Source organism: Phyllostomus hastatus, unplaced genomic scaffold (assembly GCF_019186645.2).
Source record: "Phyllostomus hastatus isolate PE091 unplaced genomic scaffold, TTU_PhHast_1.1 phas_scaffold_46, whole genome shotgun sequence".
Taxonomy (NCBI): Eukaryota; Metazoa; Chordata; class Mammalia; order Chiroptera; family Phyllostomidae; genus Phyllostomus; species Phyllostomus hastatus.
The window spans coordinates 12,817,911-12,845,696 of NW_025334032.1; positions in this window are offsets into that span (position 1 = coordinate 12,817,911).

Consider the following 27,786-nt stretch of genomic DNA (forward strand, 5'->3'; position numbering starts at 1 on the left):
ATTGTTCTTTCCAGAGGAATAGGAATGTGACATAAACAATGAGATGAGATAAAGCTGTTTATATCAAAGGGTGAATCAGATTATAACACTGAAAAATAGTACACATTTCCTGTTATTGCTGCTATAAGTAAAACAATATTTGAGAGACAAATTACCATGTTACTATTCTTGAAAACCCCAGGCTCTTCTATAAGTAATGACATCTTGGTAGACTGAAACTAACCAAGTGCAGACATTATCTCCAACTACATAATTTAAGGGAGGAAAAAAAATCAATTGCTTCTCCTTCAAAAATGAGTATGCTTCTTCCTTTAAAACTTAAGGTATTTAGAAAAGCTTAAATTTAAAACAAACAAAAACCACAAACAGGGGAGGGAAGCCATAAAGGCAAATATGCTCCCAGTGGGAATGTAAAGCCCTGGCTCTAGAGGCAACATTCTGGGTCAGGCACAGCAGCCAGGTGCCCAGGTCTGAAGGGCTCACAGCAGTTCACAAGCCCTGAGGGGCCTCTGCAACTACAGCCTCAACAAGACTCATGACAGCGAAGACTGGCATCCTCACCTGTGACAGCTGGCAAAGCACATTTCCAATGTTGACCACACACTGACACACATGCTCCTGGCAGACCGGGGTGCGCATGGAAACAACACTGGGTCTCAACATGGACAGACATTGACTTCAGCAAAAACTCAAGAAGCTCAAGAACCATCCCACCCACTGTCTTATTTAGTAGCTCACCTAATCTCATCTCTTAGCAACTCCCTAATTTGCCAAAGGATAGGAGCAATTGTAGCCACAAGCTTGCAATGTCTGCTGCTTCATAGAGAAAAATGGCTCCAAGCCCCCTCCTCTCTTGTTGGCAACTGGGAAAATACCTGTGTCTCAAACATGAAATGACGACCAAGCTGCCAAAGTCATTTTGAACAATAGCCTAACAAAGAAACAATCTGGTAACCAACTGTCTAGGTTCACCCTATGCTCAGGAGTTTCCCAGAACACAGGACATGCAGTGTAACCACAAAGAAAGTCCTGGAAAACCAGGACCACTAGTCACCCTATGAACACCATCAAGGTCCTGAAATCAGCTCCTCTGGGGCCTTTGAGAGTCCTTCTTGACAGATCCCTTCTGCCATAACAGAAGAGAGGTTGCTCCAGTAGCCCCAAAAGTCCCCCTCAGAGCTCTGCAATCACCATGGTCTTGGTATAGCTTTTGTCTACAAATAGTTTATGTCTCCCTGTTAAGTGGTAAGTGGTTTGGATGGTTAACGTTGCTTTGCAGAAATCCTTAAAGTGGAAAAGTCCACCCAAATGATATAGAGAGAAAGGAATAGGTCTAGAGCAGTGGTTCTCAAAAGAGCAGTTTTGCCCCTAGAAGACATTTGGCAATATCTGGAGACAATTTTGGTTGTTACAATGGAAAAGAGAGTGCTTATGGCATCTCATGGATGGAAGCCAGGGGTGCTACTAAATTATCCTACAATCTCCAGGACAGCCCCCACTACAAAGAATTATCCACCCAAAATGTTACTAGTACCAAGAGTGAGAGACCCTGGTTGATACTGCTGAAGGCCTGATCACCAAAGAGTTAGGAAAAGTTGGCTCAAAGGCTCATCTGTTTGACTACAGGCCTCCCCAAGGGCCTCTAGGCTCACATACATCTGACATTCCCATGCAGCAAGGTGTGCCTGGCTTTGGACACAATGAATGATGCGGGTGAAATTTATCCTGGAGTCTTTCCTCTCCCTTCTTTACTCTTTTTCCTTCCCCAGAATGCCTGATCTTGAGCTATCACTTCCTTACTCCCAGTAGCCCATAACTGGTCCTGTTAACAGACAGCAGAGGTTCTCCCCTTTCCAGGGGAGCTGCATTTCAAAGGGATATATGAAGAGCAGGGAGGCCTGAACTCAAGAATGGAATAGGACTCCAAGGGCAGTGATCCATTTCCAGCCCTAGAATACAATTCTGGGACCTGTCTTGACTTAAACCTGGATCTCAGCAGGGGACGAACATTTGATCAGAGATGCAGCCACCCACCCTTTAAGAACCAACCAAAGGCACATATGGGTTCATGAAGAAGACCAAACCCTGACATTTGCCTTTCTTTATTGAGTCAAGTGAGTGCCATCAGGTGAAAACGTAATTGACTGCAGCCTGGAATGAAGAAGAGGGTAGGGACACATTTGGAGAGGACCTGGAGACTTTTTTTCCTAGTGGCAGGGCCACACTGCACACCAATGCTTTCCAGTTAAAGACAGGAAGTGGATGATGGTGTATCTTGTTGAACCTATGAGGATAATTGAGAGATAATTAAAAATATAATGACCCAAATTGGGACAGAGGAAACACATTGGTATTAACCTCCGTGCTCAAAAAGAAGGTGTCTTGAGAGTTTGTGGTCAGGTTTACTACTTATTTAAAAGATTCCATCTCCAACACTTGTTCCCTGACCTACTGGGAAATCAGCTTCTTATTGACTCAGAGGGATGAGCGCCAAGTCCTGATTCAGCTGATGCCACTTCCTGCAGATATTCTACAGACCAGTTAGAAATGCCCCAGCCAAGGGTCTAATTTACTTAAACTGACAGAATCTGGTTCAAATTTTTAAAATAATTGGCCAATTTTGCAACCCATCCTCCGAAATATCCAAAGTGTTGAATGCACACATTTCCACGAAAGATCATAAAATGAAATGATGAAAGTGCAATTTGCACTTGATTAGTTTGGTGGCTTTAAAACTTTATAGCATAAAGGTTTGCCTTCTTAGAATAGTTCTTACAATTTTTATTTCAGGGACATATTACAGAGAGGAGTAGAGAAATAAACACCTGTCTTTGTTCCTCTCCTGCTACTCCAATTGGTTTGTCTCCCTTGCTATGTCTCTGAACTGTTTCTAGTGAGAATATCAGATACTAAAAGGGCATTAGGAAGCTCCACAGTCTCCCCATGAATCCCACTATTCCCAGAGTGCTTTCCTCTCCCTGTTAAGAACCATCACTGGAGGAGGCCATGAGGAGCATATTGTCCCTCTGGGGCAGTTGGTGAGAAGGTTAAGACCACTGTGTCCAGGTATCAATCCCATAATTCATTTATATCATATACCTCTCCTCTGACCCTTCAGCTGCTCGCATCTTTTCTCCCCTCCCCCTAGTCTCATTATATCCCCTTCTTTTTCTACCCATTCTGAGTCATGGCACAGCATGGTGGTAAAATGTATGTAGAAAACAAACATACATTTCCAAAACTCCCAGACTTGAGTTTGAATGATCAGCCTGACCACACACTAATTGTGTAAACTTGGACAAATTTTAATCTCTGAGTCCACACCTATAAAAGGATGACAATAATACTATATGTTTCTACATTTATTATTAGGAGTAAATGAAATACTAAGTCTTCAAAGTTTGGTGTTTGGTTGATGATTATTAAATATTTGTCTCCTTTTTGCTATCTGTCTATCTGTCTACCTGTCTATCTGTCTATCTGTCTATCTATCTATTTATCTATCTTTCTCTTCCCCTTTCCTGACTGAAATGAGAGCAGAGAAAAAAGCAAAACTAACAAACAAGACAGGGAAGGAAGAATCACAGAGTTTTAGACCTGGAAAGAAATGAAAAGCTTATTCAATCCAGTCTCCTCATATTATAGATGAGGACATTGAGGCTCAGAGAAGTGAAACAACTTGCTTGAGACCATACAGCAAGTGCATGAGAGGGAATTCATGACCCAAGACAACCTTCTCAGGCTTCCTCTGACCACACCACACTACAGACAAACCAAAGAGAAGGGGAGAGGAGGTGTGCATTTGCCATTTTTACATTATGTCTGATCTATATTTCATTTAGAAAATGTTTCTCTACAACTTTGGTAAAGCCTAAATTATTTTTATTGAAATTCTTCAAAACTGAGATTACTAATGGGTTCCTGCTTCTAATCAGCAATAAGTTCAAATTTTTAAAATAGTTGACTGATTATGCACCACCCCCAAAATATCAAAAGTGTTGAGTATGCACATTTCCTATTTTGAAAACAAAAATATCTGTTCATCCTCTGGTTTGACTTTGCCCATCAACTGAATCTATGCCAATGCTGCCTTTGCCACCTTCCAGGCTCCCAGCCCTTCTGCCCTACTCACAACATTGAAGCTAGTTTACTGGGGCCTTTCTCCGTGTGATTAAAAAATGTAATTTGATCAGATAACTCTTGCTAGCCTAAGGGCTGAAAGGCAAGGTACTCAACTCACTCCTCACAGTTTTGTTGTTTTGGGTAAAATGGGTAACTCAGCAATGACTTTCTAGAGAATGTCCCATCTCTATTTCTCAGAGAGAGAGGCTTCCTCCATAGGAGAGGAGTGTGTATGCTTGTGTGTTTGTGTGTGGGGGTAAGTGGGGAGAATGGAGTGCCTTTTCTTGTTCCCAGTGGCCCAGATAAGAGACTCCTCTGATTGCAACACCTGGGCCACTGTCTGTATTCTTTACTCCTGAGTCAGACCCTGTGGTCATGAATTTGTTCTTCAAAAACTATTCTTAAAATAAACATGCATGACTAACTATGAGATAAAGTCAATGATGCAGTTGATGGGACTCATCTGATGCCAGTTCAGTGCTGAAGAGAGATTTTTGCCATCAATTTCCAGGCTAATAAAAAAGGAAAGAATTTAGAGTATGTATGGGTGGCTCAGTGAGGTCTCAGAAACCTCCACCTTTCCACTCGTTGTCAGCTCTCCAAGACCTGCTTGTCCAAATTCTCAAATTAAAAAGGATAGACTTTGTTGTGCATTCTACCTCCCTTCAGATAGCCTGGAAAAGCAAAGACCCACATTGGCTAAATGTACCTCCCCATCCTTAAACGTATGGTTTTTAAAATTATTTCTAAATGAATTATGGAAAGGATAGGGTAATTTATTGCTATAAATTATTAAACAAGACAGTCAAAATATGCATTCATTTATTCACTCTTTATTCAGTCATTCAAAACATAAGGATATAATGGATTGTCTGTGGATTTTGGAGTCAGAGAGACCTCAGTTAGAATGTTAGCTCCACCACTTCGCAGTTTAAATATTCTGAGAAAGCTATTTAACCATCTGAGTCTCAGTATCATTTCTTGTAAAAATTAGGAAAATAATACCAACGTCATAGGTGTGCTGTAAACATTAAACAAGATAATGCATGTGAAGTGCCCAGGACAAAACAGCCACTCAATAGAAGTGCCTTGCCACAGAATTCCAGCACAACAGCATCAGTCAGCAGTTTGCATCAGATAAAGGTCTAGCCCATAAATTGTCTAATGTTGACATCTGACGTATAAAAATCTGTGTTGCTCTTGCACATGGCTGTCCTAATTTCTACTTTGCCTTGTCCAACTTTTCGGCAGTTTCCTGAGTCCCAGCCTTGGGGCTGTTTCTGGTTTCTCACCTCATCTCTGACAGACTAACCATTTCTAGCCAAATCACTTCATCTGCTGCTCCTCAGCTGAAGCAGAGACATTGACCAGGCTGGAACCACCCTCTGTGCTCAGCAGAACTAGCCATGTAAGTCAAAGCTCAGAGGGAAAGGAGTTGCTCTTGGCTGCAAAGGGCATGTGGCAGCAGCTGGACCAGGCACTATAGTATCCCAGGGGATATTTCATTCTGTGGAAATTGAGAATGAATTTAAAAGATTATTTACTTCCAACTTTCTGGTTTTCAAGACAGAATAAGGCCCAGAAAAGTTAGAGTTACATAGTTAGTTATGGCTAGATTTCATCTTCCTCCATTACTCAGATATAAATAGCTGCTTGACATACTCCCAACCACCCCCACACTTCAAAAGATTAAGTGCTTGTGTAGACAAAATCCCATATTCCACTACAACAACTTAATGATTTCCTGATGATATACAATAAGTCCAGATTATAACTAAACAGCATTTTATATTTTGAAAACTGACACTATTTGGGAGCCAATTGCAACTTTAGGAATTGGAATGTAGTTAACACATGCTGGGCCAGAAGCCACAAGGTGATACCACACCTTTACACGCCCAGAGACTTCCAAAGTGTATCTTTGTGGGGCTGTCTCCATGACCACACGCTGAGATTGAAGGAGGAAGCATTCAAGTTTGCCTCACATCCATCTGCACCCTGAAATCCAGTATCTTCTTTTATAAAAATGATACACAGGATATGGTTAAAAATAAGTTCAAGTAAAGCAAGAAAGTAGTATATTACTCAGAGTTCTCCAGAAAAACAGAACCAATGGGACAAATGTCTATATATATAGAGAGAGTTATTTTAAAGAATCAGCTGATATGATCAGGAGAGCAGGCCAGTCTATAGTCTATAGGGCATGCCAGTAGTCTGGGAAGTCAGACAGGATTCTTATGCCTGAAGAAAGCAAAATTCCTTCTTCTCTGAGAAACCTTAATGTTGACTCTTCAGCTGATTAGATGAGTTTAAGATTAAGACGATAACCTGCTTGACTTTAAGTCAATTGATTGTAAATGTTAATCACATGTAAAAATAGTTTCACAGCCACCTCTAGACTCATGTTTGAGCAAACAACTAGGCACCAAAGCCTAGCCAAGCAGACACGTCAAGTTAACCATCGCAAATGGTGACCCACCCCACCCCACTTTATTTCTACCTTTCCCAAGAGCTTGGCCCTTTAAATGGCCAATCTCATCCTTTCAGAAAAGGGCATTTGTTCTACTTGTATCAGAAGCTCTCTTTGTAAGAAAGCACTGGATTTTCTTTATTCTTGTCCCTTTATTTAGTCTTATTTCTGTGCCAGGGTCTATGGTAAACATTTTATGCACATGATCTTATGTAAGTGCTTTCAGTATCCCCATGGTGTCGGAACTGTTATCACCCATTTTAGAGATAAGACAATGGAAGTCCCAAAATAGTAAGATCCTTCTGTTGAATAAATTTGATGACAAGAATTTTTCAACCTGCTTGCAGGAAAACAAAACCATTTTATTTGTTTTTATTGAGGACTTAGATGAAGAAACAACCTCAGAAAAGTTCCAAAGGCAACCCTGGCACCAGATATTATTTAAAGCACTAGTGGTCTAGAACCCTTGAGTGACGCCAGAGGGGCCTCATCTGGGCCATGTTTTCTTCACCTCCCTGTGTAAATGGAATATTCCCACTCTAAATTATTTATTATTTTGTATTTCCAATTAAGCTATAATGTGACAGGTGAGCTATTTTACAAGGCAATAAAAAAGAAATAATCATGCTCCCCAGTGAGTAAACTACAAGGCCAAAAGTTGAGTTGTTTTTATAAGAAAGAAAACTATATTCCTGCATTAAATATAGTGGGCTCATCCTGTTATTGCCGCTACAAGTAAAAACAGCTATAGAAAAGAACAAGATAAACTGGTTATCAGCCTTCTTGAAAGCGCTTGTATTTAGAATGACAAAATTATCTGTGTTTGTATAAGGAGCAAAAATGATTGCTGGAAAGGGTGGAGGGACTGAAGTCCTATCCCCAAATTAGGGCCTCAGGGATAGAGGGAGGTGTTGAAAGATTCAGGAGCAAAAAAGACTCTCCCTGCATATATGAATGGCAGAAAAATGCAATAGTAGATTAACTGACGTAAGGGTCCCATCTTCTTAACATGATGAATAAAACATAGATCAAATTCAAATTAGCTCATCTATGGAAAACTAAACTGATATTATGAGCCCTGCCTTGTCATTATGGTGGTTTATGGGAAGCCAGGGTGGCTACATATGGCCACCAGACGGGATTTGGTCTTCCAAACAAAAACAAAGTACACCAAAAGCTAACCCATCAGGAAAGCCAGAATAACTTACCTGCTGAGCAACTCTAAGCATTTCAGCTGGAAGCAGCCTGGAAGTAGCTGGTGATAACTGATTCCAGGGTGAGAGGGGAAGGAGCTAGGGGAGTGTTATCAGAGCTGTTTTTCTCTGTCCCTGGTACAGGCCTTGTGTGCACTGTGGTTTGTCTGTCTAGGAAGGTTGTAGGAAATGGGAGGGAAGGAGCATGCAGAGGAAGCCCATGGCATTTTCACTGATTGAGCCAGGTCCACAGCTTAAAAGAAAAGTGCCCTCCTTCTGAACTTTGAAGGCAGCCTCTATAAGAGTAGATCTTCTTTTCTATCTTGTATTATTCAGTCTGAGTCCCCTCTGCTAAGAACAGTGTCTGGACACATAGGATACTTCATGTCTTAGTTGCATGCAAGGATGACCTAGTGACTGGTTGAAACTATGAAACTTTATTTTATTTTTAAATTTTTTATTGTTGTTTAATTATAGTTGTCCCCATATTTCCCCATTACTCTCCCCTGCCCTACCCACCCTCACCTCCCACATTCAATCCTTCTGCCCCCATTGTCTTTGTCTATGAAACTTACACCATCAACCCCAAAAGAAATCAGTCCTACCTCCCCACTCTGTTAAATAATTTGATCTCTTCAAAAGTTCAAAAGGAGCTTTCCCCAATACATACAAAAGAAACACTGTCATATTCTCCCAGTTTTCTTAGAAACCTTTCACCAGTTATCTGTTTAATTTCTTCTCAAAGTACCCTCACCTTTTGCTTTCTTCTCTACTTTTAGACTTCTTTGTTTCAAAAGCTAGTTCATGTTGGTTTTTAAGTCTATGTACTCAGCATCCCCAATTAGAACAGGACCATCTTCTGGCCAGTAATGTTTGTGGATTTCACTCCCTTCCCCAAATCCTTGCATGTATTAATAGGGGTTTGTCATAAAGAAATGATTACCACCTAAGAAAGTCGATGGGTTATATAGGCTCTGTCAGTTTTCAAAGAATAAGAAGGTGTTTGGGATAACTTGGGTAATAAGATTTATTATTGCAAAAATATACACTGTGGTAGTAGTGTCTTAGCCTATTTGGGCTGTTATGACAAAATACCATAGGCTAGGCAATGCAGACAACAAACATTTATTTCTCACAGTTCTAAAGGCTAGAAGTGCTAACAAATTTAGTGTCTGGAGAATTCATTTTCTGGTTTGCACACAGCCACTCTCTTGCTGTAACATCACATTGCAGAGAGAGATCTTGATTCTTTCTTTTTCTATAAGGACCTCATTCTCATACCCTAATCTAAACCTAACTGCCTCCCAAGGCCCAATCTCCAAATACCATCACATTGGGGTTTAGGAATTTAACATATAAATGTTGGGGGGGGGTAGAGGGGCACAAACATTCAGTTCATAGCAGGTAGTCAGTTTCCTAGCATGGCCACCATCAATTTCTTTACCTCTCAGTGAGCACAGGCTATTATAGTTCATGTCCAAAAGGTAGGACCTTTTTCCTCTTCCTTGGATTTTGACTGGCCTTGCGCCTTGCTTTAGAGCAACAAAATGTGACAGAAGTGATGTTGTGCCAGTTCTAAGCCTAGCCTTTAACCATTTTCATCCTGCTGTTTAGAAGCCAATCTCTATTCAAGACAGTCTGACTATGCCTAAACCAACAAGCAACATGAAGCCCAAGTTAGCCACATGGAGAAAAACAGATACCAAGGAGCAGATACACGAGTGAAAGCTGTTTGGACTTTCTAGTTCATTCCAACAGTCAGACTAATTCGGGAACAAATGAACCCCACCTACTACACGTAAGATAGAGTTTCTGAGCTCTGCCAAAATTCTTGACTCAGAATTTTCAGAAATCACATCAATTTCAAACACTAAACTTTGAAATATATTGATAATGCAACAACAGATCAATAGAACATACTGAAATACATATTTTTAATGTTTTTGCAGAGCCCTGCCTGGTGTGGCTCAGTGGATTGAGCACCAGCTTGTGAATCAAAGGGTTGCTAGTTCAATTCCCACTTGAGGGCACATGCCTGGGTTGCAGGCCAGGTCCCCAGCAGGGGGCACTCAAGAAGCAACTGCACATTGATGTTTCTCTCCTTTTTCCCTCTTTCCCCTCTCTAAAAGTAAATAAAATTTTAAAAATAAAAATAAATGTGTTTTTTTCCAGAAAAGTGATCCCACTGCCACAAAACCAGGAGTTCTTGTACCCAAGTCACTTTTCTTCGTTTTATGTATTTCTCCCATCTTACCCAACTCCCCAGTCCCTCTCAGTGGGTCTTCATTCATAATCCTTGAGCTAGGGTCATGTTGTTCAGTTACCCCCGGGTCAGAGTTCTAAAATCAAAGCACCTTGTAGTCACTGCTTAGCTTAGAGATTGCTGATTTATGATTAGAAATTAGTCCTTGAGGATAAGCTGTCCTGGCACATGGTCACCCCATTTTGGAAATAATGGCTGCTACTCTGGCAGATATGAGAGAACTGAGATTGTATTATTCCTTGTTTATTCCTCTTGGTCTCCTCAGGCTAAAAACAGTATACTAGGCCTGAACTCCAGTTTGGTGCCAAGGTTCCTGCTTGCTCGTATATTAATATAGACTCCCCATAATTTGGGGGATGCTGTATGTGAGTCACAGAGACCAATAGGAATAAAAAGGACCAAAACTCTTGCCTCCAACAACACAAAACATTTCCCTTTAATGCGTTAAAGAGATTTTTGGCTTTTGTAGAGTTGGAGGCATGACTACTGTCATGGAACATTTTTCTCAGGCTTCAAAAATCTTATGGATTCAATTTATGAGTTTGGATATAGACATGAATATTTTCCTGTCATTGGGAAAACAAGTGAAGTCTAAGAGAATTGCTTGGAATTACCAAGACTCCAAAGAAATCTCTCTACCTGTACACAGTGCAAATCAGAATTAAGGGCAGCACCTTGTCTTCACAGCTTCACCTGCAACTTTGAGTTTTGTGTGTGTGTATGTGTTTTTGATTTGAGGTTTCCCCCTGGAAGAGGTCATGCATCCTCATGGTCTTCCCTACGTCTGATGTGTCTCTTGTTCTATTAGAACGAAATGAAACCCATTCCCCAGACAAAGGCTATTGTTTCCTAAAGATATACCTGGAGAATGATATGCTATTGTTGGAGGTAAAACATGGACCTTAGATGATTAATAAGCAAAGGATTCTGTCCTTTCCAGTAAGCACTCTGGCTAAAAAAGTCAATCCACAGTATTAAAAATTAAATATACATGCCAAAACTGCTATAGATTCATCATGGGTAACCCCTTTCTTCCCATCACTTCATGAAGTTTAATTTTTCTGGTCAAAAGAACCAGAGAAATTTGTGAGTCTAAAGATTTTCCAGGCAATAAAAGAGAAGAAATTCACTCCCACCTCCGGAAAATCCCAATAAGACTTATGGTGCAAAGCTGCGTGAAAGTTAAAAAAAAAAAAAAAAACTTCTGGTAAATTCAATTTATTATTTACAAAAATGTATTTATTAAACAGACTTTTTGCTGTTGAAAATTGCCACTGTGGGCCAGTTATAAAGCATTTGGAACAAGAGAAACACCAGTCACCCTAGACATAACCATGAACTTGGTGAACTCCATCTCTGGCACGCCCAGGTTCTTTTTTTCTCAACCCATTTCTTCTTTCCTAGGAGCTTCACTATTTTGTTCATGGCAAGAGGGTCAACCTATGCCCATCTTCTACCAACTCTATCATGCTAGAACGGGACAGCAGGTGTTTACCACTGAGAGTGAATTCATGCTAAGGATTTTTTCACTGATTATATAATAAAAGGGGTGGAGGTAGAGTTTCCCAACCACCTAACATTACACCATGAAAGATGATGCCAAGTCTTCTCATGTGGAGGCTAGTCTAAGGGCAGGGAATTTTATAGGGTCTTCCTGTGGAATCCAATAAAGCAGTGATTCCCAAATGATGAACTAACCTGTGGAATCTATTTTCTTAAAGGACACTGAGAATGAAGCTACTATCATGCAGAGGGGAGGAGAAGGGAGGCCTGGATATGGATATGTTTAATTCAGTATCATTTCCTCAATTCATTAAACAAAGGCATCATGCTAGGCAGTCCCAGGACTAGGAGGTGCCTCTAATAAGTAAGCATGGCCACAACTCTCAAGATACTTTGGTCCAGTGGGGGATCAGGTATTAAAATCAATAGTCACAGGTATCTGGTCAAATCTACTGAAATACTTTCCCTGGATGGGGCTACAGTTGCATTGCAGAGCTTACAATTCCAATTAGACACACAGGCATCCCCAAATCCAGCATTGTCTCCTTTCCCAGGTGATGAGTTTTATGCCCCAGGGTTTAGCATACCTGTCTTATCTCCCACTTGTACCCAGTAATTATTCTTCAAAACACCAGTCCAGATCCAGTTAGTTGATCGCAGGTGTGTCTCCAACTTCATGCAAAATGATTGCTGTGAATCTTTAAAATCAAGCTAGTTCAGTGTGTCCCATCCTCACTGGGTCTGGGTTCTTTCCTGCCAGGAGAACTCAACTGGAACACTCTGCTGTCCTTCCAGTGTCTTGAACTTTGATGTTGGCAGGAGGAATTGTTATATGGGCCTGAGTTCCTTCATTTCCAAAAGACTCTGTGCTCCTTAGGAAAATCCCTGCCCTTTCCCCAGTGTTATAGATTCCAAAGGGAAGAATAGCCTTGTTAACACAGAAAAAATATGAAAAGGTGATTCAGTGATTCAGCTGCCCCTCACTTAATCTGGAGTTACTTGTGTCACCTCCATATGGCTAAGAGGAGGAAATCCAATGACGTTTTCCCATAATTAGGAAAATCTACTTCACAGTGGCCTACTTCCCACTCCCAGATTTGTGGAGATAGACATTTTTTAAATTTATTTCACCTGGATGCTTCATACATAAATTATTAATTGTAGCTGTGGTAAGTATTATATGCACACACAGGCACAAGGTGATGTGAATGCATAAAACAGAACTCTAGAGTGAGGGTGGTGGTAAAACTTGGGGGTGTAGAGGAAGAAGGCTTTCTCTGGAGGGATGCAGAATAGAAGGGGCCTGATGAAGGAGTGAGTTGGCCAGGTAAGTGGAGTTCAGGTATTAAGGTGCGTGTGAAAGTCTGCAGTGACTAGGAGCTAGTTTGTTCAGGCAATTAGAATGACAGAGACGCAGGATGAAGCTGGAGATGGGGGCCTGGCTAATTCCTGACTGTGTTCATGGACTACCTACCTACCTACCTACTGCATGATTGTGCAGAATCCAAGAGAAGACGGATAAAGCAGAAGGCTAGCAGAACTTCTGAAAGCACAGGTTTACATAGTTGAGACAAAGTCTACACTGGACACAGTAGTAGAAAAATAATAGCACTGTTAGAATAACAAAAGCTCTGGTTTTCCTAGAACAGCCCTGGTTAATATTTCTCATTATTTCCTCTTTCAGAATAGAAAATGTCCTGGTTTACTACTTTCTAATGATTCTTAGTAATAAGAACAACAACAAAAATAAAGTATAAAAAATACATGAAAGGAAGTATGAGAGAATAGAAAAGTACCTGGGGCAAAACATTAAAAATAACTGAATCTGGGTTTCCTAGTTTCCCATTCCTACTGTAACCACTTACCAATATTTTAGTGGTCTAAAATAACACATATTTATTCTCTGCAAGTTCTGGCAGCCAGAAGTCTGAAATTCATTTCAGTGAGCTAAAGTCAAGGGGTCAGGAGGGTGGGTCCTCAGGAGGCTGTCTGGGGAGAATCTGCTCTCTTGTCTTGTCTTCTAGTAGCTGCCGCACTCCTTGGCTTGGGGCCCCTTCCCTCTCTTCAAAGTGCATTATTTCAGCTTTGCCTTGTGTAGCTATGTCATCTTTTTCTCTTCTGTAGTCAAATCAACTTCTGCCTCCCTCTTATAAGGGAGACATTTAGGGCCCACCTGGATAATACAGGGTAACTCTCCATCTCAAGATCCTGATGTAATCATATCTGCAAGTTCTCTTTTTGCTCTATGCAGGGTGACATTAACTGGTTCCAGGAATTAGAACCTTGATGTCTCCAGGGACTGTTATCCATCCTACCACACTGAATAAATGGAATGGATGCACTCTTTAAACTTCTTTGTCAATTTCCTATAAATTTGAAATTATTTTAAAATAATGTTTTTAAAAAATGAAATTTGGAAGATAAACTATACCATTACCCTAGTAGAAGGCAAAAATTTTCCTTTACTTAGCCCCTTCAATCCTCTTCTCCCCTTATTTTGTGAAAAATAGGTAGTAAATCATATATGCCCACCAGCATCTTGATTCTAACACCCACATACTCAATTTTATTTTAAAGATAAATGCTAACATGTGATCCCCACAGCTGTTTTTAAAAGGCTGAGAAAAATTATTAAGGAAAGTTTCTCCAGCACTGAAATTTATAAATGTAATGTTGTCAGGGAAAACCAGTTTCTATAATCTTAAAAAGCCTCTAATTATTAAAGGGCTAAGAAAAAGTCTTGGAGGCTTCTTTTCACCTTAAGATTCTTGCCTGCACAGTGAGTGAAGTAACAATCCAACATAATTATAAATGTATCTTCTCATCTGCTCTGGGTCTCTGAACTTTCCCACCTATTTATGCATGCCTTCAATTTGAGCTTCTTTTTTAATACTTTGAAAACTTTTTTAATACAATTTGAACACTTTTTTAATAACTCACGACACTTTGGTCATTCCTAGTCTCCCCTCCCCTCATATTTACACAGATAATAACCTCTCCTTCCTCTCAGCCTGTATCCTTTCTCCAAATTGCTCACAAATTCTACTTACTGAATTCTCTTTTATTACTCTTATCTTATAATACTATTATAAAAGCTTCTGGGTGGTCGGAAGGACAGAGGGACCAAAGAGAACAAACACATTGTCCCAGGTTCCAAAGAGCTAAAGCATCAACACCAGGATTCTATGAGCCTCTTTTTTTCCCCCCTACACAACCCACTCTTGGACCAGTCAAGTGAATTCTTCATGGCAGATATTCAAACAATAGCTCTCAGGGGAGGAAAAAGGATCTGGAAAACCAGGCAAGGCTCAGAAACTTCCCCCCAACTTGAGTGGAGGTATAGATTGGACAGAGCTGGGTGGTTATGGAGCCCTGACTAAGACAGTTTTTCAGATGGATATGAGCGGAAATTCAGATTTGGGAGAAAACAACTCCATTCTAGGTAAGGAGGGTGGAACTCAAAATGAAACATTAGAAAACCTGTACAAGCAATTAACTGAAAAAAGTGATTTGAATCTCAAAAACAAAAAGAGAAAAAACTTTGACAAACTGCCAACTAAGAAGGGCTATTAAATGTAGGTAATAGTCCTGGCCAGGTGACTCAGTTGGTTAAAGCATCGTCCCATATACCAAAAAGCTGCAGGATCAGTCCCTGGCTAAAGCATGTACAGGAATCAACTGATTGATGTTTCTCCCTTCCTTTCTCTCTAAAATCAGTAACAAAAAAGTATCCTTTTTTAATTTTAATCCTTGGGTGAGGATTAAATGTAGGGCAATAAAGATATTTTGCTACTTGATCCTTTCTAATATTTGCATAAGAAAAAAGATCCTGGGAATTTTTTGCCCCATCTATCATTGAACAAGAACTGTTGTTTAATGTTTTACTTCTCAGCATTGGGCAGAGCAGCAGATTGCTATTCCAAAGCCCTTTTCCAGGATATACATAGCACAGCTTTCCCTCAGTTCAAAAGTCATTCACTTCCCTGATTGCAACTGCTTTAGGCTCCACCCTGCAAAGGCCTTTTCTATCATCATCCCCAAAATCAGGTGAGGAGAACATGATATACACAAGCATATTTAAATATTTTTGTCTTTTCTTTTTAACTGTGCTATAAACTGAATGTGTTCACCCGCTCCTCGTCAAAGTTTATCTGTTGAAATCCTAACCTGCAATGTGATTTTATTAGGAGATATAGCCTTTTGGGGTAGATTAAGTAATGAGGGTAGAGCCTTCATGAATAGGATTAGTGCTATTATGAAAAAGACCCCAGAAAGCCCCCTTGCCCCTGCCACCACATGAGGACACAGGCAGAAAATAGCCTATGAATCATGAAATGAGTTCTCACCAGACACAGAATCCATGGACTCCTTGGTCTTGGACTTCCAGCTTCCAGAAATGTGAGAAATAAATTTCTGCTGTTTATAAGCCACCCAGTCTATAGTATTTTGTTATAGCACCCCAAATGGATTAAGACAAACTACTTCATAACAATTACATTAATTTATCTGATGAAAGACACCCTAGGGACTATAATGCTCCAGATGCTTCCCGGCTGATATTTTAACATGAACCTGGTAACTGTAACAACTAGCTTACCATTATAGGAAGGTACTGTCATCAAGAGAGAACAAAGTCAGCAGTTTCCTTTGTGCAGACATCACTATTCAGATCTCTGGCACATTTTACTTTGTAGAATTATATAGGAGGTTCATTTCTTGTCTTCAGTACATCTTTACCTTAACTTAGACTTAAGGAATGCTTAGGTAACCAGAGGGGTTTTAACTTTTGCCTTCTTTAACCTTCATCTCTTCTCAGATCAAAATCACAATCCATGCAGTTGACTAGCTGGTGCCCAGACAGTTTTCCTCAGTATCCTCTGGCCTGCAGGACATCTCAGCAAGGTAGCTGCAAGTAGAAGGTGGGCTCTGGCTTTATTCAACTGTGTGTCACAGTTAGTTGTGATATCATTTGTTTTTATTTTAGACCCCAAGAGAGACGGCTTGAATTCCCCCAGACCCTGATGCTTCTTGTCCTGTCACTTTCAAACTGAAAAAAGTCAGATTTCCTCGTCTTCCCACTTCTACCTCTTTTTCACAAGAGGAAAAATCTTTAAAGTGTTTAATCTAAAAAAAGTACAACCATGTTTTTATTTAGAAGGATATGAATATTAGTGAGCTCTTACTTCATGTGTTATATAACCATGTCTTATAGAACAAATATTTTCCATGAAGAGGTTAATGTTCAACAGAAAGGGGCTATTGCCAAACCAGCTTCAACTGACCTGAAGAGGCACTAGGATTTTTGGGTTTTTAGGTTTCTGGCCCCAGTGATGAGGTTAGTGAAGGAGGCTGTACTACACAGTGCAGCCAGCTCTGCCTGCTGTTCCTGGAGACCCATCTGTGGGGTTTCTCCAGGAGACAAGGGATGTTCTGAGTGCATCTTAAAAATGGCTGCTGTACATTTTAACTGTAAGAGCAGCTGAAAGCCAAGCTTCATGCTGCAATGTAATAAATAATAAACTAAAAAAAAGACAATATAATAAAAAATAAGCAAATCTATAATAAACTATTCAAACACACATAGTGAAGTTATCGCTATTAAACAACTGACTTATCAACCCAGATTTTAAATCATGCATCCAACAAACCTTTTTATTTATACTTATGTCTGATCATGTGAAATTCAAACAGTGCTTGCTCAACTTATCATATTTGAAAGTGTGTTGCTTCCTTCTGATGACTGTGGTAGAAATCTGTTCCATGCCTCTCCCCGAGTTCCTGGTGGTTGCCTGGTAAGTTTTGATGCTCCTTGCCTTATAGGAGCTTCACCCCCATCTCTTCCTTGATGTTCAGCTGGCATTCTCCCTATGTGCATGTCTCTGTGTCCAAATTTCTCTGTTTTGCAAGGACACTAATCATATTGGACTAGTGGCCTATGTAGTGCAATATGACCTCACCTTAACTAATTATGTCTGCAAGGACTACATTTCCAAATAAGATCTTATTCTGAAGTACTGGTGGTTAGGACTTCAACCTCTGTATTTGGATGAGACACAACTCAACCCAAAACATGCAGCATCCTTTCTTCTTCCTCTAAGATACTTCAAGAGAGAAGTCAATTTTACCACTATGGTTGCTAGAACCCACCACCTCACTACACACTGTGGAAGGTTCCACAAAGCCTGTCTTCTTAAGCAGGACTTCACCCCTTATACCCCAGTGTAAGTTCCCTGCTCCCATGTTAAAACCAGCTTTCCATAGGTGTTGGTCTGATAACTAGTGGTATTTGTTATTGAGACAGCCTAGCTGTGAGACTTGTCCTCCTGGTTTCTTAACTCCAAAGAGTGAGCATCTAATTTAATTGCCGCAAAGGCTGGGAAGTGGAGAAGATAAACACTTTTTTCTGGTATCCTTCAAACCATAGGTCAAAGGCCACACTTATGCTCAGTGCCAGTTCTCAACCCTGAGTCATGCCCACCTCTATTCTTTCCCACATGAACATTGCATCTGGTGCTCCTTTCATTTCCCTTGTCATTGCTGTATCTCAATTGTTTTTCAAGTCATCCCCAGTTCCTGAAATAAGCCAAACTTTCAATACTTCTTCAGAACCCACCTGCACTGAGCACTGGTTAACCTTTAAAATTCATCCCATGAGGTAGTCATGATGTGGCTGTGTTCCTCTTTTGAGAGAGACCTGGGAAACTTGGAACTTTTCATTTTCAAATGACTCACTTTGGGGACAGGCTGTGACTAGCAACTCTGCATTCAGGACTCCTCATGTGCAGGGACTGCTAACCCTCAAACAGAATTCTAGCCTCAGTACCTAAAGAAAGTCATTTACTAAAATAAAATTACTACATTTGCTCCCTTGTAGTGTAAAATGGTAGAGCTGCCAACAAAAAGAGTAAAAGTTCCTTATAATCAAATAAGATATTTATCAAAAATGGAATAGCATTATTAAAATGTATCTTATCAATAACTTTGATGATGGAGAGAGGAGAAATGACACCCTGAAAACTGTCATTTTGATGTTCTGTAGGTCTTTCTAATGTTGTTTAACATATTGTAAAATAGCACATATTTCAAAAAATATTCTTTTAGAATTTATGCCATTTTTTAAAAATGCCACTTTGACATAACAAATATAAATGTAACATCATTGTTCACTGCAACCCCCAGACTGCTCAGAGAGAACAGTAGATACTTAAATAAATATCTATAATATCTAATCAACTTGTCTCCCTTGCTTTTCAGTTCATCGAGAAAATTCACAGAACTATCCCCTTCACCACAGGCCCCCTCAGGTTCTCCCAGCTCCCTCAGAAGAACCCGGGCTCATGGTTTGCCTTCAGTGTGTCACCCTGCAATCCCCGAGGCTCACTGTGCTGCTTGTTTAGAATCTCCATCCCCGCTGCAAGTGCCCCTGTGCAGGCATGTCAGGGCAGTGGGGCAAGCACAGTCATCTACTCCCCTGAGACAGAGCAGCTGCAGATCGGTCCCACTACACTTAACCAGCAGACCTAGTTTTACAACTGTTCTGGCAATAAGAGTCAAAACTTGGAAGCATTTAAAAAATAATAATTTAGAAATTTCTTTCAGCTTTGCTTTCCCTTTGTAAAAACATATTTTAAAATGCAGAAGTAAAATAAAAAATGTCAATGGACTATTTTTCTAACTAGTTTTATAAGAAAATGATATATTTACATTTATTTTCCTTTAAATAGACACATGCATACATATGTGATTAAATTGCATGTCAGTTCACATTCTCTCTGCCAACACTAGGGAACATCTTTTTCATCGAAGCATTCGTGGACTATAATTGAATTTCCATTTTGCCCAACACCAGCACTCCAGCGACATTCTGGATGTGTGTGTGTATATGTGTAACACACACATATACATCATAGATATCACATGTATGCCATACATATCATAAATATTACAGAGAGAGAGAGAATTCAAATTAACACATACTCACATACATTTTGTTTGGATCATTCAAAACAAAATATGCTTGAAGTAAAGTCACCTTAATAGTAAAAAATGAAATTGAAAAAAGACAAAGTTAATAACCTGACTTATGGCTATCAAAAAAGCAGCAGTGTCTTTTTGAGTAAATGTGCCTTTTTCAGTGGCCAGATATAATTCCTAAGTGCTTATTACCCACCTGAGCATGCAGATTTTAAATACCTTGTTCTCTTATATCCATTCTATTACATCAATTCTTTCAGCAATTTCCTTGTAAAATTAGATTTGTGCTGCTGCTCTCTCCTACAAAGCACTGAACCAAAAACTGTGGTAATCTCAATTGCCTTTCATGCCAGATTTAACCTTATGATACATGCATTAAATACAGATTAACATCTTGTCTCTGAGAAAGTTACATTTAGTAGACCGGTCAAAGTTTCATTAAAATATAAATCAATACAATTCATGAAAGGAAAACTAGCCAGGTAGAGAGTCTTTCAGGAAAATATATTGCTCCCACTCAGCCACTAAGCTCACAGGTAAAGTGGCCTTTTTGTCAGGATAATGAACAAAATGGATTGTCCTAAAGTTATGGAAATGAACAAAATGGACTTTTCCAGGCCCACAAATCTCAATTTTGTAACTGATTATTCAAAATTAACCTAAGGAATCTGAATTCATTCCAGTGATCCCTTAGGCTGTATTTCAGTGGATGGTACCTTAGATTTACTTTTGCATTTGTTTAAAAAAACCACAACAAGAACTGGGGTACAGATTCATCAGAAAACTAATTCCCTTGAGGAGTCCACCCCATGGCAGAATGCTCTATATTTCAGAATAGATGGGCAGTCCTGTAATTGCATGGTCTCAATTAGATGGATCTTTTCATTATTTCCCAGAGCAGGGTAAAATGCTATTTCCACAGGAGAGGTTCTGTCCCAGCTTTGCCTCCTGGATGACAGAGGAATTCCAGTAAAATCCCAGGTAGTAAGAGTGCCAATCAATTGCAGACAAGGACAGAAAAAGAAACTAAAACTGTCATTTCTATCAAAATAACAACCACACAAAGATGTAATCGATGTGTTGGAAATAGTAGGAAAAAAAGAAAATGACAGATTGTTTAAGTCACATTATAAACTCTAAGTCCTCTCTACTCTCCTTGCATTATTATACCTCTTTTCTATACTCCAAGTCATGTAAAAATCATCCCTTTTTCATTATGTTGATGTCCCTTGGAGATCTAAGCCATTGAGCTTTCTATAACCCAAGTTCTTCTCCTAACACTTGAGGGCAGAAATTCCCTTTCCATATGAGCTAGACTATCAGAGAAATTTACTTTGTGATTCCTAATGGATTGACGTCGCTCTTATTCTTTAGTTTTCCTACAAATAAATGTTTTTACACTCCTTTGTTTCAATAGAATATTTGTGAAATTAATGAGAATCTTCATGGTAAAACACATTGGAATAATTATTATGGGTTCAAGTTGTAGCCACAGAATGAATACCTGTTGTTTCTGAGTAAGTCATGGACACATTTCTTTAGCTATCTTAACCCAAATTGCTAATGAGATGATTTTTCCTAGTGAATTGACAGTTCTTTTGATGCTGCTGTATGGCAAAAATGTTGATGGATATAAGGTTAATCACTCCCATACTTATAATATCTGTGGCTAATTAGAAATACCATTTCAGCAACATAGAACATTTCCACTGATATATTTATGAAATAATTATGCATTTCATTGGGAAAATCAGGCTCTACAAATGAACCATGTTAAGGTAAATCATTTCTAGATTTGATCTCCATAGAGATCAGTTTCTGCACCCTAGGAAAGAATTACCCAAAACCACTGCAGAAATAGTTCTGTGGTATCCCTGGCTGCCATGGCTCAGTTGCTTAGGCATTGTACTACAAGGTGAAGGGTCACCAGGGCACAGGCCTGGGTTGTAGGCCTGGTCTCTGCTTGAGGCATGTGCAAGAGGTAACCAATTGATGTTTCTCTTTTTCTCTTCCTTCTCCCCTCTCTAAATAAATTAAATCTTTTTTAAAAAAGAAAGAAATAGTTTTGTGGTTATCACAGGACTTGACTTGTTGGAGTTATTTGCAAGAGCTCCCTAACATGCCTTAAATTTGACAGTACTACAAGTAGAAATAATAGAAGGAAAACCTGCAGAAACATGTTCAGGCACCTTACCATTTTATTATACAGATAAATGTAAGTTGAAATACTGCCTGTGAACTACCTTCATGTTTATGTGCCTGTGTCCAGTACTGAGAAATTAGTATTCTCAACTATATAAAATAAAGGCATGAAGAATTGTGCAAAGTGGCCTCATATAATGTGAAACTTTGGGGTCAGATACTATACAAAAGATATCCCTTTTTGATCTTCTCTCATTCCAGCCCTAACTTCCATTCATGACTTTCTCTGATGGCCTTAGAAGAGAAAGATGTACCAAATGGACTAAGAAGGAAAATTATGAGCAGGAGCTCTTTATGGTGAGGATGGGAGAGAAGAACGCTTCTGCTCTCAGCTGAAGGAAACCCAGACAGTTCTTGCTAGAGGGGATTTCAGAGTGGATTTTTTAAATTTTTATTTTTTAAGTATATTGTATTGATTATGCTATTACAGTTGTCCCTATTATTTCTCCTTTGCCCCCTCCTCCTTGTACCCCCTTCACTCCCCCAAACCCCCCTTGGATTATGTCCATGGGTCATGCATATAAGTTCTTTGGCTTCCCTATTTCCTATATTATTCATGATATCTCCCTGTCTATTTTGTTCCTACCAATTATGCTTGTTAATCCCTGCACCTTTCCCCTGATTCTCCCCCTCCCGCCTCCCCATGATAATCTTCCATGTGATCTCCATTTCTATGATTCTGTTCCTGTTCTAGTTGTTTGCTTAGTTTGTTTTTGTTTTTGTTTTTGTTTTTTTGGTTCAGTTGTTGATGGTTGTTTGTTGTCATTTTAATGTTCATAGTTTTGATCTTCTCTTTCTTAGATAAGTCCCTTTAACATTTCATATAATAAGGACTTGGTGATGATAAACTCCTTTAGCTTTACCTTGTCTGGAAAGTACGTTATCCCCCTTTCCATTCTAAATGATAGCTTTGCTAGATAGAGAAATCTGGATTGTAGGTCCTTGCTTTTCATCACTTTGAATATTTCTTGCCAGTCCCTTCTTGCCTACAAAGTTTATTTTGAGAAATAAGCTGATAATCTTATGGGAACTTCTTTTTAGGTAAATCTCCATTTCTCTTGCTACTTTTAGGATTCTCTCCTTATCTTTAACCTTTGGCATTGTAATTGTGATGCATCTTGGTGTGGCCCTCTTTGGGTCCAACATGTTTGGAACTCTCTGTGTTTCTTGGACTTGTATATTTCGTTCCCCAAATTAAAGAAGTTTTCTTATGTTATTTTTTTCAAATAAGTTTCCAATTCTTTGCTCTTCTTCTCCTTCTAGAATCCCTATGATTTGCATGTTGGCACATTTGGAAATGTCCCAGAGTCTTCTTAGTCTCTCCTAATTGTTTGGAATTCTTGTTCCTTCATTCTGTACTGGTTGACTATTTATTCCTTATATTCTAAATCATTGATTTGAACCCTGGCTTTCTTCCCTTCACTGTTGGTTCCCTGTGGATTTTTCCTTATTTCACTTAGTGCAGCCTTCATTTCTTCCCTTACATATTTGCCATACTCAATAAGGTCTCTAAGCATCTTTTCTTGATGTTTTGAACTCTGCAGTGTTTTCCACTGCACACTGCAGTTTTCCAGTGTTTTGAACTCTGCATCTGATAGGTTGGCTATCTCTGTTTTGCTTAGTTCTTTTTCTGGAGTTTTGATCTGTTCTTTCATTTGGGCCCTATTTCTTTGTCTCCTCAATTTGGTAGCATTCCTGTGTTTGCTTCTGTGTACTGGGTACTGCTGCTTTGATTCCCTCTTGGAGCACCTGTTATGTTGTAAGGGGTGGAGCCTTAGTTATTCATCAGGGTGGGACAAACTGCTTTGCTACTCTGTGGCACTAAGACCCTGAGAGGGAACAATGCCATTTGCTCATCTCTATCCCTATTTCTACCTATGCTGTCATCTTGGCCAGAAGTCCAGAATGGATTTTTTTTAAGATTTTATTTATTTATTTTTAGAGAGGGAAGGGAGGGAGATAGAGAGAAATATCAATGTGCGGTTGCTGGAGGTCATGGCCTGCAACCCAGGCATGTACCCTGACTGGGAATCGAACCTGCAACACTTTGGTTCGCAGCCTGCGCTCAATCTACTGAGCTACGCCAACCAGGGCCAGAATGGATTTTTTAGTGTAAATTTTGAAGTGCAAACTAACAAAAAGTAGGAATGTTTTATTTCACTGTAACTTTGAAATACAGACTTTTTCGGAATATCTAGAAAGGAATACTTAAATATATGTTTGCATTCCTTAAGCAAGGGGTTAATATGATCATGCTAAATACAAATACTTGCATAACAGCAATGTTACATTTCAGAGTTTTCTTTTTTCCCCTTTTTAAATGTTTTTCAATTTTTTCCATTACCATTTAATACTATACCCCTCTCTCCACCACAATCACCATCTATTGTCTATGTCCATGAGTCCTTTTTCATTTTTACTCAATCCCTCCATCCTCTGACCTCCCCTCCCTTAGTTGTCATTTTGCTCTCTGTGAATCTGTCTCTATTTTGCTTATTAGTTCAATTTGTTCAAGTTCACATATTAGTGAAATCATATGGTGTTTTGTCTTTCTCTTTGAATGTATTCAAAGAAAAATTCAGAAAAGTATAAGATTCCTGTGAGATATTTATACATAATTATGTTTGTTTAACAGATAGAGTGAGTAAATAAAGTTAGTCAAAGGTTAAAAATAGCTCTTTAGCAATTTATTATTTCAGTACTGTGTACCAATTTTTTAAGTACTTCAGATATTCTATACAAAACTAAGAATACAAATTCACAAAACATGAAGAATACTGTTTTCCTTTGTTTTTTATACCACTATCCAGAGCAATGTGTGAATCAAATTAATTTACACCCCCAAAAGGTAATACACTTGTTTTTCCTTATAGATAGGTTTTTTAGGTTTGCAAAGCTAATAATGACCTTTGGGTTATTCCCTGGAAATTTGTAACTAATTTAATTAAGAAAATGAGGTTATTTTTCTATAGGTGCTAAATAATGTTAGCCAATGCTGCTTTTGTGGGAAGTCTTGTTTAAATTCTCAAAACAGAAATAAGGATGGTAACCACCATGTGAAGAAGAACATCAAAAGAAGGCCATCAAAAGAAGGCAGCTGTGAGCCTTCAAGTTAACCATCATTACACCAGAAAAGCCAACAGGTCAGCTGTGCAAAGCCAAACCCATTTAAGTGGAGAAGTGAAGGCACAATAGTCACATGACTGGCATCACCTACCATCTCCCACCAATTCCTTATAAATAAAACAAAGTCAATAAGAAACACAAAGAAATATCTGCAAGGGCTAAGCTATCCAATGAAATAAATAAAAAACACAAAATGATTATTGAAAAAATATAACAATGCTATGAGCACTCTACAAATATGAAAAAATCATAGTGGGCTAGCGAATGGGATGAACTGGAAACATTTAACAAATCCATAAGAAAATACACACAAAAAATGATATTTTACTCCAATGTGGATTACTTTCTGCTACTGTATATTACTGGCTACACAACATCAGCAAGTAAATGAGAATGTAAACTCTGATAAATTAAGGCACACACTTGGCACCATGGTTTTCCTCTCATGATTCATTCTTTAAAGCCAACAAACATGAAAGTAAAACCACAGGTGGGAGAGACGAGGGCAGTTTTACAAAATTTACGGTATAATCTAAATCTGTCCAAGCTATACAAAAGAGGAATGGTGCAGTCATAAAGATCATGTAGAACCATAATCACTTAAATTACAGCAGCCCCAGAAAAAACCATAAGCAGCGGACCGAGTTCAATTGCTCTGGTAATCTGAGAGTTAGGGAGGCATTCCTTCACCATTGTGGGAGGTGTATCTCTACAACATATCTAATATGTTACAACTTTTACAAGTAATATGTATTAAGTATTCTGTACAATGATTTTTTCTTGGTTATTTAATACCTATTGGTTGAACTCTACAATGTTCCAAACACTGTGCTAGTCACTTCAGACTGACACTTTTTAAACACCATGCCTCTATTTAACACAGGTGATTAATATCTCAACAGCTTTATCTACACAATTTCAGCAATAGGTTTAAGTGGCTTTTAAAATTCACATGAAAACTTTATTGTTACTACCTGCAAAATATTAAAACCCTGTTTTTTAAAGGCTATTTATGCAACATCTAGTACAATGCTCGTACTGCACCGCTAGGTGAAAATGTGACATCTGCAGAGGATACGGCTGAGGCAATGACACACGTGGAGACCCACACATAATCATGAAATAATGAGTGATTTGTTTTCCTTCCTCTTAAACTTTTTCTACATTATACAATCTTTATATTTGTATACATTACTTTCTACCAAAACACACACACACACACACACACATCTTCCTCTCTCATTGCAGTAGCCACACTTCTACAGATGACATTACTCAATACCTAGAAGAAAATCCAAGAGTGCTTCCAAAATCAAAATCTAATCCTATCACCACACACTCATTCTCACTATGACCATTAAAAGCTCATGAAAATGTACTAAGAGCTTTTATTTACAGTTAACCATTCTCCAAAATAAAAGCAGAAAAATCCAGAATTCTTGGTTTAAGAGCATCTTGGTCTACTCAAACACAATTTGAAGAGGCTTGGATTAGGGCACACCTGTGGACTAAAGGCCACTGGAACTGCTAAGTCAAAACGTGACCTACTCAGAGTCTCCTAGACCTTGACAGGAAATACCGTAATACAGCTCGTGAGAACTTGTGCTGCTTTCTGCATTAGGGGTTATGCATTATTAAAAGGCATCTCATTATGATGGAAATTATGACCTTGTCACCAACACTATAAATGTCACGAAATACCACTTTAAAGGAATATATTGTCTTGATCATAAAAAGAAAATTCTACTTTAAAGAAAGAAAAATAATTGTGTTTTCACTGAAATCCTTTTTATAAAAAGATTTGTAATGAATCACAGCCATTTTATAAAGCTTCTTATGACACAATCTTTAGAATGAAAAGGAAATTATACACATACACATACACACACACACACACACACACACACAAAACAACTCAGAACAATATAGGGAAGTCCAGATCTTCCTTGGTAAATAACTATCCCTTGCACACAAAGTATTTAACCATGCATTACATTATCAATACTACTCAGGACCATGTTATCTAAACAAAATATTATTTTCTCATTCAAAAAATGTGCTCCCCAAACTTTCACTTTTCCATAGTTTTTATTGTATTAGAATAACATCTACATTTTTATTTCTTAATATAATTCCTTCAAATATATCTCTTTTTAAAAGTCTAATTGTCTACATCAACCTCAGGGATTATATTGGTATAACTAATAACATATTGATAAAACATTGGTAAATATCAGTAAAAATCCTAAATTTCATATGCTGGCTACACATTTTTCCATATATATATGAACTATTTTTTAACTCAATAGACGAATATACTAAATATACCATGATGTATAAAACACTGATAGGTAGTTTTTATTAAAATCTAAATTCTCTGAAATATATCTGTGTAACTTAGCATTAAGAAAAAGGAGATACCCCTAACAATGTAGAACACTGGGAGAGGATACTTGCTATGAGGCAAAGGAAAAGCCATTGGTCTTGAGGCATAGACCTGGACCAGTGGAGACACCATCTCTTAGCCACCATGGGCTGATATGCTAGCCAATTTTACTCATGGGTAAAATGAGGATAATATTGGTTCTAAATATGAGAATGAGTTAAACTAACTTATATGTCAATTGTTAACAAAATGTAAGTATTTTGCCAGACGCACTATTATATATATATATAATATATATATATATATTATATATATATATATAGCATAACAAATGCCCATGCACTCTGTTGTGTGATAAACTTGTATATGGCCTCACTAAGGCACAAGCACTCCATCAGTGAATGGAGATAATGAGGAAAATGGGCACAGACCCCACCCACAGGACAGAATTCTTTCATTAAAAGTGCTTGTGCACCTGACCATCAATGTTATTGCTCACTTAATATTGAGGTCTTTAAGGGGTTCTTATTTGAATATATGCCTTTGG